We start from the raw sequence: 12,883 nt of genomic DNA on the forward strand, positions 1-12,883 counted from the left end.
GTGAGACATCCTTTCAAAACCTATGGGATGCAGCCAAAGTAGTACTCAGGGGGAAATTTATTTCCTTGAGTTCATATATAAACAAATTAAGAAGGGCAGAGGTCAATGAATTGGGCATGCAAATTAAAAAACTAGAAAGTGAACAAATTAAAAATCCTCAGATGAAGACTAAATTAGAAATCCTAAAAATCAAAGGAAAAATTAATAAAATTGAAAGTCAAAGAACTATTGATTTAATAAATAAGAATAGAAGCTGGTACTTTGAAAAAAATAGACAAAGTACTAGTCAGTCTAATTATAAAAAGGAAATAAAAAAACCCAAATTGACAGCATCCAAGATGAAAAGGGAGATCTCACTTCAAATAATGGGGAAATTAAGCATTAAAAATTACTAGGCCCAATTATACAGCAAAAAATATGGCAATCTAGGTGATATGGATGAATACTTACAAAAATAAAAATTGCCTAGACTAACAGAGGAATAAATAAATTACCTAAACAATTCTATATCAGAAAAAGAAATTGAATAAGCCATCAAAGAATTCCCTTAGAAAAAATCCCCAGGTCCTGATGGATTCACAAAGGAATTCTATCAAACATTCAAAGAACAGCTAACCCCAATACTATACAAACTATTTGACATAATAAGCAAAGAGGGAGTTCTTCCAAATTCCTCTTACGACACAAACATGGTTCTAATCCCAAAGCCAGGCAGGCCAAAAACAGAGAAAGAAAACTATAGACCAATCTCCCTAATGAATATAGATGCAAAAATCTTAAATAGGATACTAGCAAAAAGATTCCAACAAGTGATCACGAGGGTTATTCACTATGACCAGGTAGGATTCATGCCAGGGATGCAAGGCTGATTCAATATTAGGAAAACCATCCACATAATTGACCATATTAACAAGCAAACCAACAAAAATCAAATGATTATCTCAATAGATGCAGAAAAAGCCTTTGATAAAATACAACACCCATTCCTATTGAAAACACTAGAAAGTATAGGAATAGAAGGGCCTTTCCTAAAAATAATAAACAGTATATATCTAAAACCATCAGCAAACATCATCTGCAATGGGGATAAACTAGAAGCCTTCCCAATAAGATCAGGAGTGAAACAAGGATGGCCATTATCACCTCTATTATTTAACATTGTACTAGAAACAGTAACAGTAGCAATTAGAGAAGAAAAAGAAATTGAAGGTATTAGAATTGACAATGAGGAGACCAAGCTATCATTCTTTGTGGATGATATGATGATTTATTTAAAGAATCCTAGAGAATCAAACCAAAAGCTAGTTGAAACAATCAACAATTTTAGCAAACTTGCAGGATACAAAATAAATCCATATAAATCATCAGCACTTCTATATATCTCCAACCCATTTCAGCAGCAAGAATTAGAACGAGAAATCCCATTTAAAATCACCCTAGACAATATAAAATATTTAGGAATCTATTTGCTGAGACAAACACAGGAACTATATGAACACAACTAAAAAACACTCTCCACACAATTAAAACTAGATCTAAATAATTGGAAAAACATTGATTGCTCATGGGTAGGACAAGCTAACATAATAAAAATGACAATCCTACTCAAATTAATTTATGTATTTAGTGCCATACCCACTGAACTACCAAAAAACTTCTTTACTGAATTACAAAAAACCATAACTAAGTTCATTTGGCAGAACAAAAGATCAAGGATATCCAGGGAAATCATGAAAAAAAAATGCAAAGGAAGGAGGATTTGCAGTCCCAGATCTCAAACTATAGTATAAAGCAGTGGTTATTAAAACAATTTGGTACTGGCTAAGAGACAGAAAAGATGATCAGTGGAATAGACTTGGGGTAAATGACCTCAGCAAGACAGTGTATGATAAATCCAAAGATCCCAGTTTTGGGGACCAAAACCCACTTTTTGAGAAAAACTGCTGGGAAAATTGGAAGACAGTATGGGAGAAATCAGGTTTGGATCAACATCTCACACTGTACACTAAGATAAACTCAGAATGGGTGAATGACCTGAATATAAAGAAGGAAACTATAAGCAAATTAGTTGAACACGGAATAGTATACTTGTCAGATATTTGGGAGAGGAAAGATTTTAAAACCAAGCAAGAGTTAAAAAAAACACAAAAGGTAAAATCAATAATTTTGATTACATGAAATTAAAAAGTTTTTGTACAAAGAAAACAAATTCATCCAGAATTAGAAGGGAAACAATCTTCATTACAAACACCTCTGACAAAGGTCTAATTACTCAAATGTACAAAGAGCTAAACCAGTTGTACCAAAAATCAAGCCATTCTCCAATTGAAAAATTGGCAAGGGACATGAATAGACAATTTTCAGTTAAAGAAATCAAAACTATTATTAAGCACATGAAAAAGTGTTCTGAATCTCTTATAATCAGAGAATTGCAAATCAAAACAACTCTGAGGTATCACCTCACACCTAGCAGATTGGCTATCATGACAGCAAAGGAAAGTAATGAATGCTGGAGGGGATGTGGCAAAGTAGGGACATTAATTCATTGCTGGTGGAGTTGTGAATTGATCCAACCATTCTGGAGGGCAATTTGGAACTATGCCCAAAGGGCAATAAAAGACTATCTGCACTTTGATCCAGCCATAGCACTGCTGGGTTTGTACCCCAAAGAGATAATAAGGAAAAAGACATGTACAAAAATATTCATAGCTGTGCTCTTTGGTGGCAAAAAATTGGAAAACGAGGGGATGTCCTTCAATTGGGGAATGGCTGAACAAATTGTGGTATATGTTGGTGATGGAATACTATTGTGCTAAAAGGAATAAAAAGTGGAGGAATTCCATGGAGACTGGAACGACCTCCAGGAATTGATGGAGAGTGAGAGGAGCAGAACCAGGAGAACATTGTACACAGAGACTGATACACTGTGGTACAATCAAATGTAACAACTTCTCCATTAGTGGCAATGCAATGATCCTGAACAAATCGGAGGAACCTTCGAGAGAAACCACTATCCACATCCAGAGGAAACACTGTGGGAGTAAAAACACCGAAGAAAAACAACTGCTTGAATACATAGGTCGAGGGGATATGGTTGGGGATGTAGACTCTAAATGAATATCCTAGTGTAAACAACAACGTGGAAATAGGTTCTGATCAAGGACACAAGTAATAACCAATGAAATTGCACATTTTCTTTGGGAAGGGTGGGTGGAGGGGAGGGAAATAAAGTGATTATTGTAACCAAGGAATAATGTTCTAAATTGACTAAATATAGTTATTCAAATAGAAAAAAATAAATGCACATTTATGTGAAATAGCAAATATGGCTTCTTATTCATTTGTTTAATCTATTAATATAATTTTTATAAGTTAAATATAATATTTATTATTATTAATATCATTATTAAATATAATATAATATAATATAATATAATATAATATAATATAATATAATATAATATAATATAATATAATATAATATAATATATATAAATAAACAAGTTTCCACAAAAGTTTTCTGAAGTTATAGGAGCCAAATTGTCTCCCTCACTCTTTCCCTCTTCCTCCCACAGTTGACAAGCAATTCAATCTGAGTTAAACATGTATTATGCAAAACATATTTCCATATTGTTCATTTTTGTAAGTGACTAATCTTTTTTTTTTTAAACCCTTACCTTCTGTCTTGGAGCCAATACTGTGTATTGGCTCCAAGGCAGAAGAGTGGTAAGGGCTAGGCAATGGGGGTCAAGTGACTTGCCCAGGGTCACACAGCTGGGAAGTGTCTGAGGCCAGATTTGAACCTAGGACCTCCTGTCTCTAGGGCTGGTTCTCAATCCACTGAGCTACCCACCAGCTGCCCCCTGTAAGTGACTAATCTTATAAAATCCAAACCTCACAACATATACCCAAATAAACAAGGGAAAAATTGTATGCTTTATCTGCATCCCTACTCCAACGGTTCTTCCTCTGAGTTTATTGCATTCTTTTTCATAATTTCCTCAGAATTGTCCTGGATAATTATATTGCTGAGAGTAGCTAAGTCTATCACAACTGATCATTCCATAATATTGCTGTTATCATGTACAATGTTTTCCTGGTTCTGCTTGCCTAACTCTGTATCAGTTCATGAGGGTCTTTCCAGCTCTTTCTGAAATCATCCTGTCCATCATTCCTTAGAGCATAATAGTATTCTATCACCATCATAAACCACAATTTATTCCGCCATTTCCAAATTTATGTACATCCCTTTAGGTTAAAATTCTTTGTATGGCATCATATTTAACTGGTATATTGGTTATTTTGCTAAGTCACTCTTTTTTATCCCTTTCCTTTTTATTTTTTGCTATAAGGATGGCCTCCTAAGTGTGAGAGGGGTGACATTTATTAGAAAAATAAAAGATCAATAAATTTTTGAAAAGTTAATCTAAATGATGTCCTTTTCAGTAAGTGATTTGGAAAAAATGACTTCAGAAAATAGAGGGACACCGATAGTAAAGACTCTGGTCTATGTCATATTTATTTTTGCTAGGGCTTAGCAATATACCTTGGATATATTAGCTATATAAAAGAAGTTTGTTAAGGAAAGAAGTAAAGAAGTCTTCGTTTGGGATGCTTTCTTTTCCTTTTTTTTGAGGCTTTTAAATTACATTGCCCATTATTGTTCCCTCTCTCTTATTTTTACCTGAACTGCAGCTTATTATTAAATTATTTCCTTTCAAATTCCTTATATTCATATTTGTCTTAAACTTTTTTCTTTCTCTATTCATTATTTTGTGATTTTTTTTTTGCTGCTAACAATTCCAAATAAAACTGTCTGTGAGTGGGCAAGAGGGGAAGACAGAAATCTATCTATCTATCTATCTATCTATCTATCTATCTATCTATCTATCTATCTATCTATATACATATATATATATATATATATATATATATATATAGAGAGAGAGAGAGAGAGAGAGAGAGAGAGAGAGAGAGAGAGGAGTAAGTCTCTAAGGGGAACAGCATTTACCTATACATGAATTTGTGTGAAAACAAACCTTGTTTTCTTTTGTAGTTGAGCAAATAAAACCTTTATATCTAAAAGGTGTTATTGACTAGGTGAGTGGAATATTGTATTTATAAAAGAAGATAGTTATTTTGGCGAAGCCAATACATACTTAATGAGTCAATTAAATTTTCATATGCTTATTCATCATCTGAAATTAGTTCTGAGACTTGAGAAAGTTCAATAATAAAACTGTCAAAGATTGGTCTTTTTGTATTATCACTTATATATGAAACAGACACACTAAGAACTCTACTAAAAACATGCATTGTGGAGGAAATTATCTTCCCAAATCATTAACAATACTACATTAGAAAAACTAAAGTAATAATTGGACAACAAATTGACCTACTTCTGGTATGCACTCATTATCCCCCATTCTTTACAGAAAATGGAGCAAACACAATGGAACATTAGTAGTCAGGGACTGAATACAGGCATGTCAGGTTTCATGTATGCTTTCATTTTCTTGTCACTGACTACCTTCAAGATAATACACCACTGGCACTGTGTTGGTGGATGGCAGGAAACACCCAGACACATCCATCAAACTGTCAAAGGGAGAATACTACCTGAAGAATAGTAAGAAAACAGCCTGTCAAAGTGGCAGCTAAAATATGACGTTCTGGTTTAACAGACCTCTATTTATTTTGTGTTTGATGACCTCCTGAAAAGATGCTGATTATTCATAAATACAGTTTATACTTTAGAGTAATAGGCAGCACGTTTGGAAGCTCTTTTGACCTCCTTTCAAATTTATTGGAGAACACAGACCACTTCTTGGATGCCTTCTCCTGCATCCTTCACTGAATGGGAAGACAAAAATGATGTCAATAGATTTAGGACTAAAATGCTTTTCTTCTAAAGAGTGTTTGTAGAAACACTGAGAAAATGTCAATCTGACCTAGTGTTCATTAAAGCAATATCTTCATCTCTCTCTCCATCCCTGAAACTAAAAACATGTGGGGGAGAAGAGGAAGACAGAGGGTGAAGGAAAGAGATAGACAGACATACAGACAGATAGAAAGATGAGACACAGAGAGAGACAAAGAGATATGTATATATATAGAGACAGAGAGAGAGAGAGAGAGAGAGAGAGAGAGAGAGAGAGAGAATGTCAAACACTAAAAAGTACACTGGAAATTCTGGAGAATGGCAAATGGTAAACATGCATGGGTAACCTGTGTCCACAACACAGAAAATAGAAACCTTCCTTGTCATTTTTCAAATCCCACACATTGTTCACAGGCAAGTGTTCTTCTAAAACTCTCTAAACACAGGTAAATGACATTTTCTTATGTTCACTTAGGACACAAAATACTTTAGTGTGATTCAAAAGTAAATAGTTATTTATTGAAATAGTAAGTGAAATCAAACAAATATTTTAACATTAATCTTATTATATTTATTTTGGTTTGCTATAACACATGACTATTTATTTTAAAAATAACTAACAACCTAAGGACAATAGGGGAAAACAGCCTATCATACTAAAAATAACTGAAGTCCAAGAGAAGCAAGGATAGTGGAGAGTTAGAAAATCAAATTTATGAAGAAAGATGAAATACAGTTAATTCCATCCAGGGAGGATAAGGCTGAGGGATGACCTTCATAATATTCTCAAAATATAAGGAGATGTCAAGGATGGTTATTCTTGGTCTAGAGAGGAGGTGAGCTTGCATTTCAAGGTGACTGACTGGGTTCCAACTTTACTAGGGACTATATATAATTCTCAGAAACTACAAAGGCAAGGCTGGAAAGATGAATCATCCCTCTCTTATCACACAAAACCATGTACATACATACACACTTTTTTTAAAGAATTAAAAAAATTGGGATAATCTGAAACATCTTTTTGTTGTTGTTGAGTCAGCCTTTCACTCTACCTAGGTGAATAAACCTCTTCTAATTTCATCTTACCTTTATCTCCCATTCCTAAGCAGTTGGCAAGATTTGTTGAATTTGCCTCCACAAATTCCTTGCTTGCATGTATCTTTTTTTCTTTATACTGAGAGTCACTAACCTTGGTTCAGGTCTTATTACTTTCGCCTGCACTACTTCAATAGCTCATTGATTGAATTCCCTCACTCCACTCTCTCCTTTCTTCGATATATCCTTCACACAAAATCACAAGTCCTCTGTGCTCATATAATCAGGAATAATCACTGGTTCATTAGCAATGACAATAACAACAAAGGTATTGCAAGAGTAATAGTATAATACATTTATGCTTTTGAATAAATATATACTACTATCAGTGTCCACTTGTCACCCAGCTCTTTTAGGTGAATACAGAGGCCAGGAATATGTTCAAAGATTTAGAGTTTAGACATCATGAGGAGGAAAACCACTAATAAGGAAAACTGAGTATTCCTTTATCATATAAAAATAGTACTGTATGATGGAGGACATTGTGCATCTTATCTGAAGTTTGAAAACTTTTTGGAGTTGTATTACAGTGTAATTACAATGATCTGAATTTTCTCTTCTTTAAAGCATTGCATAGTTTTAAGATTGAGTCCTAGCGATATAAAATCCAAGTGGCAACACACGAATACCATATCACATTCTCTCCATAATTAAAAAATCATATATCAGAATTATTGCGTTCTCTCAGTTTTCTTCCATCACACCAGTCCTCAAGCCATTTTCTCTTCAATTTTTTATTCCCCCCATAAATTTGAACATTTATGTCCCTCCACCATAATACATTCAGTTATAGTACTGATAGCATCAGTAAACAGAACATACCCAAATCTATAAACCTAGACTTAACCTTATTTCTTGGGCCATCTTTAAACATTGGAGATCTTTTGAAAAGTATGTTGATTGGCCACAGAAAGCAGACAATGAGAGTTTCCTAGGGCTGGCCTAGGAGGAAAGGTGGAATGTCACAAATTGTAGAATGGTGGTTAGCATGTGCTGGACTAGTGACTGGGGGTTGTAAACCTTAAAATTTCACAGACTTATGAATGTTAAAAATTTTACTCCACATTGAGGAATCCTCCAATTCCCTACTTGAAATAATTCCCTACCAGATAGTGAGAACTCTACTTGAATGTGAAAACTCCTTGCTATGGGAGTATCCCTACTCCACCCCTACTTAGGACTGCTTTAGGGGAGAAAACTCCTTGCAGTGGGAGGACCTCTACTCCACCCATACTTAAGACTGCTTTGGGGCAGAAAACTCCTTGCTATGGGAGTATCCCTACTCCACCCCTACTTAGGACTGCTTTAGGGGAGAAAACTCCTTGCAGTGGGAGGACCTCTACTCCACCCATACTTAAGACTGCTTTGGGGCAGAAAACTCCTTGCTAAACAAAGAAAGTACTTGGATCCATGCTTATGGTGGGGCAAGGAGTTCTTTGAGCCAGGCCTGTTTTTAGAATTGATACAATGAGATGCTAGGTACCTAAAAGGGTCGGGCAAGTTTTGTCTTAATGAGATTAGTTGACTCAGCTGTATTTTCACTGGTTCAGATTTACTGAGGAGATTTGTCTACTTAGCAGGAATTCAGATGGGCAGTCCTTTGGAAAACATCTACAGTGATTGGTAGATGTAAGGACTTAGGGGAGGTGACATAGGAGAAAAACCCCTATATAAGAAAAAGCAGAATTTCTTGAAAAAAAGAATTCCTTTTGGAGGATCTCTGATGAGGATCGCTTGGGAAGAATCTCTTGAGAGAGGCTCTGGAGAAGGGAAGCTCTTGGAGGACAATCTCTAAGGAGGTCTTGCTGAAGCTACTCTAAGGGGACTCTGTCCCTCTGGAGGCTCTGGAGAGAGGCCCTTTGGAACAGTCTCTGGCTGGAAGGTTCTCTGGTGAAGTCAGCTGAGATGGAACTGACCTGGTGTCACTAGAATCCTTGTTTAGGCAGACCTTGTGGTGAGTGTTAAAAGACTGACTGACTGACTGACCTCTCTCTCTTAAGACTCAGGTCTAGGCCATGTTGGCTTAAGGCCCTTCATACTTATTTTCTTTTTCTCTCTTTCTCTCTTTTCTTTAATTCCACATTTGTATTATTAATTAAAAATCTCTATAAAACCCAGTTGACTTGGGTATTTGAATAATTGGGAATATTTCCCTGGCAACCACCTTATATTTGATTTAAAAACCAAGACACTGTAGTGAAACATATTTTCTGCGGTCAAATTTACTCACCCTCTCTTATATCTATCACAATTTATATCTTCCACCATTTTAACTCACTACAGTTTAAGACCTCAACCATTTTAAATCTAACAGGGTATAGACTAGAAGGGTAAGCAAGTGAATCCAGAAAGAGATTGATGGACTCAAAGGATATTGAAAAAAAAATTAGTACATTGAGATGAAGAGGGGAAGCTAATTAAGAAAGAGTGACTGGGTGGGAAATGTGACCAAGGGAAATTGCAGAGACTGAGATTATATGAAAGTGGGACAATTTTGAACAATTATTAAGTCTAAGCTATGGATATCCTGGTGAGTGAAATAGAATGAAGATAAATTTCAATCAAGGAAATCAAAGCAACAAATATTTATTGAGTGACTTTTATGTGTTAAGTACTATGCTAAATTCTAGAGTTATAAAGAAAGGTAAAAACTATCCATGCCTTCAAAGTTCTCACAGTCTAATGGGGAAGACAATATGTAAACAACTATGTATGAAGAAGATATAGAATGGTAGAAAGAGTGATTTTGAGCTGAGACCAGGAAACCAGGAGTCAAAGATGAGAAGAGACAGAATTTTCAGCATGGGAGATAGTCAATGAAAATGTACAATTTTGGAAATGAGAAGCCTTGTGCTAGAAAAGCTGTAGAATTCTGAATGCAGAGTGTTAAGACACTTATACAGGATGGACCTTAAACTCTCTTAAGAAGACTACGGGGAAGTATATACTCTGAGGAAGTGAACGAACAAAAGAAAATTCCTATATAAAACAAAATTTTTATCTATAGCAGCACTTTTGTATGTGAGCAAAAATCTTAGAACAAAGCAAATTCACATCAGTTATGGGATGCTTAAATAAATTGTGGTCCATGAATATCATGTATTATTGTCACATCTGTACTGGAGAGGGGAATTGGTGAGATATAATTGGGGAAATCAAAAAATGTCACACCAGGAAGTAGTTGAATGAAAGAAGCTGAAACCTGAGCCCCCCACCCCCTTCCTGTTCTTTCTCTCCAAGCAACCTAATGGAGGTTTTCTTCATAGATGGTAAGTCAAATTCCTCCCTCTAATAACAAAATCCTTCAAACTAGTTTCTTTAGTTAAAGGATCTTTTCTTCTTTTGGGGAGAAGGAATTAAGGATGAGGCTGGAAAAGAGGGACAGGGTTTCCTTAATTCTAAGTTGTAATTTTGGTTGAAGGCTTTGAAATAAGTCTCTTCAATAGGACAAAAATATCGCCCCCTAACGGAATATAGTAGCAACACTGCTAGAAGTCTTTTCTGGGCAAGAATATCTTTTTCAGCTCCAATTAGTGATAGAAAAGGTAATGACCAGAGAGAAGATAAAGTGGTCTGTCTTCAAACCACTTTAAAGCAAAAGTGAAGTCCAGCCAGCTGGGGGGTCCAACTGTCCCTTCTTCAAACTTCCTTGGAATTCTCACCCTCTCCTCTCTCTCTGCTCCCCAGATGATCTACGTTCCATGTGTCTTTTCTCTCTTTGCTTTAAGTGTCATTTCTTCTGTCTGTGCCCAAATTTCTTCAATCACACATCATAAGAAAATATAAATAGGAAGAATTCAGAAAAAAACATGCAAAGCATTCTATGAATTGATGAAGAATGAAATCAGCAGAACCAGGAAAACAATATATACATTAGTGAATCAATTAATAAAGATTTACCAAATTCCTATTATGTACCAGAGGGCAACTAGGTGGTAAAACAGGTAGAGTACCATGCCTAGAGTCAAGATCTGAATTCACATTTAGCCCCTGATATTTACTAGCTGTGTGACCCAGTGGAAGTCACTTAACTCTGCCTCAGTGTTCTCATCTATAAAATGAGCTGGAGAAGGAAATGGTAAACCACCCCAATATCTTTGCCAAGAAAGCCCAAAATGAAGTCACAGTGTCAGATGCAACTGAAACAACTAAACTACAAATTAGGTACCAGGGGCACTGTGCTAGCACTGGAGATACAAAAAGAAACAAAATACAGTCTCTGCCTCAAAGAGCATATATTCTAATGATTACAAAAATATAAAAAGAAGAACAAAACAATTTAAAGTTTGACAATGTAATTATAATGACCAAGGTATCCTGACCAAGAGAAAAGTTGAGACTTTGTAACTCCATGCTCTTTATGAATAGATGAAGCTTTGGGTGTGTGAATTTTGTATATATTGTCATACAGTTTAAGTATTGGTTTCTTTTATTGAATTTTTTCTTCTCAAAAATTCTGTTAAAAGGGCTAGAATGTTGTGTAAGGAAGGGGTGAAAGATATATTCAGATGTGGAAGTAGTATAAAAACAAAAAATATATAAAAGATTTTTTTAAAATAAAAGATCACAGGAAAAAGGCCAGTAGCTAATTTCTTAATATTTTGTTTGTTTCTTCAGGAAGGTCAAAGGTTTCAGAGAAATGAGTGGAGTTTAAGAGCAACTAAACTATAGGTATTATAAGTAGATATCATGGACTTAAAAGAGAGAGACAATTATAGAGTGATGATGGAAGTCATCTAGAAAAAATATTGAAGAATAAACAATATGCTTAATATAGTTCTCTTGTACTAATAGCTCTCTGTTCTGAAATAACTGTGAGGAACTTACTCCTTTCATCACCTTAATGATATTTCACTTCCCGATAACCTCTATACGCCAACTGTATTGTGCTGTCAGGCACTGTCATTTCTTCCTAGAATGACCTTTGCAAAATCTATCCCTCCTTCTCTATTACCATTCCCAAAGCATAACCTCACAGACCTCTCTGCTTCAAGGTTTTCCTATTCTTCGCCCTAAATTTGAACCAAATAAATCTATCTAGCATAATGATCTACTCATTCTAAACTTTTAAAATAGTAGCTCCACTGTCTAGAAGCTTCAAGACTCTTAGCATCAGTTCTTATGTAGGAAACTGTTTTGATGTCTCATTTGCCCTTTCCAAGTGTTAGTAATTCCACTGGGATAAACTTTGCCATTGATTCTTTGGCCCTTCCAAGACTTTGCAGGAAAGAAACTTGCCCTTTACACTTAGAAAACATATATTCTATTTCATATTGTATCTCTCTGGGACCTATTAATTGGTCTCTCAAAAACAAACTTCATTTTGATCAAGCAAAGTTTGCTCAAGTTGACAACACTAGCCTCATCTTTTTTTTTTATTGCTACAAATGTTTGTTTTATTGACAAATTCCTTCAAAAAGTGAAATTATCTTGTAGTGGTAATGAACCAGGAAGGTGTCAGAGGATCTGAGTTCTATTTTGAGCTTAAAAATCTGTGTGAATTTAAATTGTTTACATTCTTTGAACCCCTGTTTCCTTATATATAGAATAGGGATAATATTTACCCCCACCTAAACCACAAGAATACCATGATGATCAAAGGAGAGAGTCCTTATAAATGCTCTAAAAACTACAAAATGTTAGGTAAATCTGAGTTAGTAATATTAATTCTTAAAACAGAAATCGTATCCCTCTTTGTCTCCTTATCCCCAAATAATATAATTAAGCAGTGTAAACAATAAAGTAGATATAGAGGAATATCTGATGAAATGTTTCAGAAATGTTAATATTTTTGTTCCTAATTCCTCCTCCCATCCTATCACAAATTCTTCCTTTGTCAATATGTTTGAAAATCCTTTTGACTTTTCATCACAATGCATCAATTGTTTAGGATTGATTGCTAAACCA

General features: G+C 35.0%; 1 protein-coding gene across 1 annotated transcript in view; it reads right to left on the reverse strand.

The window, feature by feature from the left end:
• NALCN (sodium leak channel, non-selective) overlaps positions 1–12,883 on the reverse strand; it is a 514,200-nt gene that overhangs the window by 274,261 nt on the left and 227,056 nt on the right. The gene's annotated exons all lie outside the window — the stretch shown is intronic.

Source organism: Monodelphis domestica, chromosome 8, assembly GCF_027887165.1.
Source record: "Monodelphis domestica isolate mMonDom1 chromosome 8, mMonDom1.pri, whole genome shotgun sequence".
Classification (NCBI taxonomy): Eukaryota; Metazoa; Chordata; class Mammalia; order Didelphimorphia; family Didelphidae; genus Monodelphis; species Monodelphis domestica.